The 2,882-nt window shown below is 44.0% G+C and overlaps 1 pseudogene; it reads right to left on the bottom strand.

The window, feature by feature from the left end:
- Nucleotides 1–356: 356 nt before the first annotated feature.
- Nucleotides 357–1,903, bottom strand: LOC138930833 (mRNA export factor-like; annotated as a pseudogene).
- Nucleotides 1,904–2,882: the final 979 nt, after the last annotated feature.

Genomic DNA, 2,882 nt, shown 5'->3' with positions numbered 1-2,882 from the left:
GATATCTTGACACTAATCAAAACAGAGTAAAGGTTACACTTGTATATTTCCAAACTAAATAATATCATCAAATTTATGAATACCTATTGAACACCTACAGTATGCAGGGATGATAACATTGAAGATGAAGGATTCCTGATACTCCACATACCTTTGACTAGTAGTAGCTAGAAAGTTAAATTGTTAGTCGCTCCATCCATGTGCGACTCTTAGGGGCCCCTTGGACTGCATCCTACTAGGCTCCTCTGTCCATGGAACTCTCCAGGCAAGAATACTGGAGTGGGTAGCCATTCCCTTCTCCAGAGATCTTCCCAACTCAGGGACCAAACCTGGGCCTCCCTCACTCTGGGCTGATTCTATACCATCTGAGCGACTAGGGAAGCCCCTAGTAGTAAGCTGGAAGTGTACACAAATACATTTCTATTGTGACTGAAGCTGTTAAGCCGATATTGGCTGATCTAACTGCTCCAAAATTCTAGTTTGTTCTGGCATCTGTGTCCCAAGAGCTGCATCTACTATCAGATCCCATAGTTGCAAGGGTGCCTTGAACAGGATGGAACACAATTTCATTTACTACGTAGATATCTTGAGGAGCTGAAATGTTGGTTCTGTTAGATTAATGATATTTAAAAGTGAAGTTATCTTTGGCAGAAATTGGGGGGTTGATGTAATGAATAGCAATTCTCCCCTCAATGCTTCCCAGGGCAAACCTGTTCAGTTTATTCTGTTTGTCTTTAAAAAACAGCCACACGTTGATGCTGATGCTTCAGTGGAGATGCTATCCTCCTGAGTTCAGAAGGTTGATTCTCTAACTGATAGATAATCCGTTCCCTCTCTGCAGCTGCCACCCAGCCATAGGATCATCATGTCATCAGAGTGACGCCTTTCAGGAAGTTGTAAAATCATCATAGGAGTTGATGATTGTGTATCCCCAAACTTCAAAGTCTTATCCTAGTTCCAGGTCATCACACAACTGTAGTTTGGTGTTGTGATCCAATGTATGGTTTTCACAGGAGTATCATGTTGCACAATGTGTCTATTGCCTGCTTACTGTTGAGGTCCCATGTTTTGGCAGTCTTATCACGTGATGCTGTAAACACTTAGCTCCCATCATCACTCCAGCAGACATCTAGCACAGGCTAGCTGTGTATTTGCTGGGCTTTTGCAATAGTCTGTCCACTATCTTGAGCTTCCTGCTGCTGCTGCTAAGTCGCTTCAGTTGTGTCCAACTCTGTGCAACCCCATAGACGGCAGCAACCAGGCTCCTCTGTCCCTGGGATTCTCCAGGCAAGAATACTAGAGTGGGTTGCCATTTCCTTCTCCAATGCATGCATGCATGCTAAGTCCGCTTCAGTCATGTCCGACTCTGTGCGACCCCATGGACAGCAGCCCACCAGCCTCCTCTGTCCACAGGATTCTCTAGGCAAGAGTACTGGAGTGGATTGCCATTTCCTTCTCCATTGAGCTTCCTAGCAGCAAACATCAACATTGTTAGCCCACGATCCTACAGAAGAAAGTTCCCCAGCAAAGTTGGTAGGCTAAAAGACAGACAACCAATCCTATCATCAGGAGAGGATGTTACCTCAATATCCTTCATAAAGTGAAAGTGAAATTTGAAAGTCTCTCAGTCACATCTGATCCTTTGTGACCTCATGGACTATACGGTTCATGGAATTCTCCAGGCCAGAATACTGGAGTGGGTTAACTGTTCACTTCTGCAGGGGATCTTTCCAATCCAGGGATCAAACCCAGGTCTCCTGCATTGCAGGCAGATTCTTTACCAGCTGAGCCATCAGGGAAGCCCTTCATATCCTTCATAAGGTTGTGATTTATCTGTGGTTATGTTGCCAAACATGCTGGCCCTGCCAGATCCAAACCCCGAGCTTGTTCCAAACAGATTCATGCCACGGAGGGAAGCCAGCAACAGGGAGCGGGAAGAGCTCAGAAGCCTGTGACTCCGCTTGCGCATGAAGGAGATGGAAGCAAGGCAGCAGGCCGGCCGAAGAAACGGCCCTCCAAATTTCTAAAAGCAAGATTTTCAACCATGGGATTTGGGGGCAAATATGCCAGTGAACAGCATACTTCTCCTTCTGCCTCATCTTCTACGTCTAATCAACACCAATGTTTTATGAACTGTAACTCCTAAACATCACTGGAACATACCATTCCTCTCCATCCGTCTGTATGTCAAATCCCTAAGCGGAAGCCACCCTCATCTCTTACCTGGACCTTCTCCTAACAAGTCCCCCTATACCAAGTCTTTCCCCATTCCAAACTGTTTTTCATATCACAATATCATTAATCATTCTAAATAAAGCACAAATATAATCATTACCTCCACTGTCTTGCCTTCAGGCTTCCTGTTGCCTGCAAAGTTAAATTCAAATGGCATAGCAAGGCATGTGAGTACAAGTCTTACACTTTTTCACTAGCCATCCCCATGTTTCTGTGGATATACTCCATGTTCTAATTACACTAAACTGCTTACAGCTCCACACACACTTATTTCCTCTCATCTGTCCATAATTTAGCACATGCTAGTCCCTTTGCCAGGCACACCCTTCACCCCTTCACCTTCATTTTTTCTAAAGCTCACTTTACTCATTATTCAGGTCTCAGCTAAGACACCTTTCTTCAGGCAACCTCATTTGACTCTAAAAGACTGTGCTAAATATGGCTCCTGGTTTTACCAGAATAATTTGTGATTCCTTGTTACCACTTAATCCCACTGGATTTTAACTGCTTGTTTGTCTAGCTTTTTCATTGGGCTATAAATTCCATGAGAACAATTTTATCTTGCTAATCCTTATATCCTCAATCCCTAGTATAATGGTTCCACATAATCTGTCGTTGCTAATAGCCCTTCTATTTTAAATGCACGG

The sequence above is a fragment of the Ovis canadensis genome, chromosome X, assembly GCF_042477335.2.
Source record: "Ovis canadensis isolate MfBH-ARS-UI-01 breed Bighorn chromosome X, ARS-UI_OviCan_v2, whole genome shotgun sequence".
Taxonomy (NCBI): Eukaryota; Metazoa; Chordata; class Mammalia; order Artiodactyla; family Bovidae; genus Ovis; species Ovis canadensis.
The sequence above is the reverse complement of the archived record's forward strand: the minus strand, read 5'-3'. Positions and strand labels throughout refer to the sequence as shown.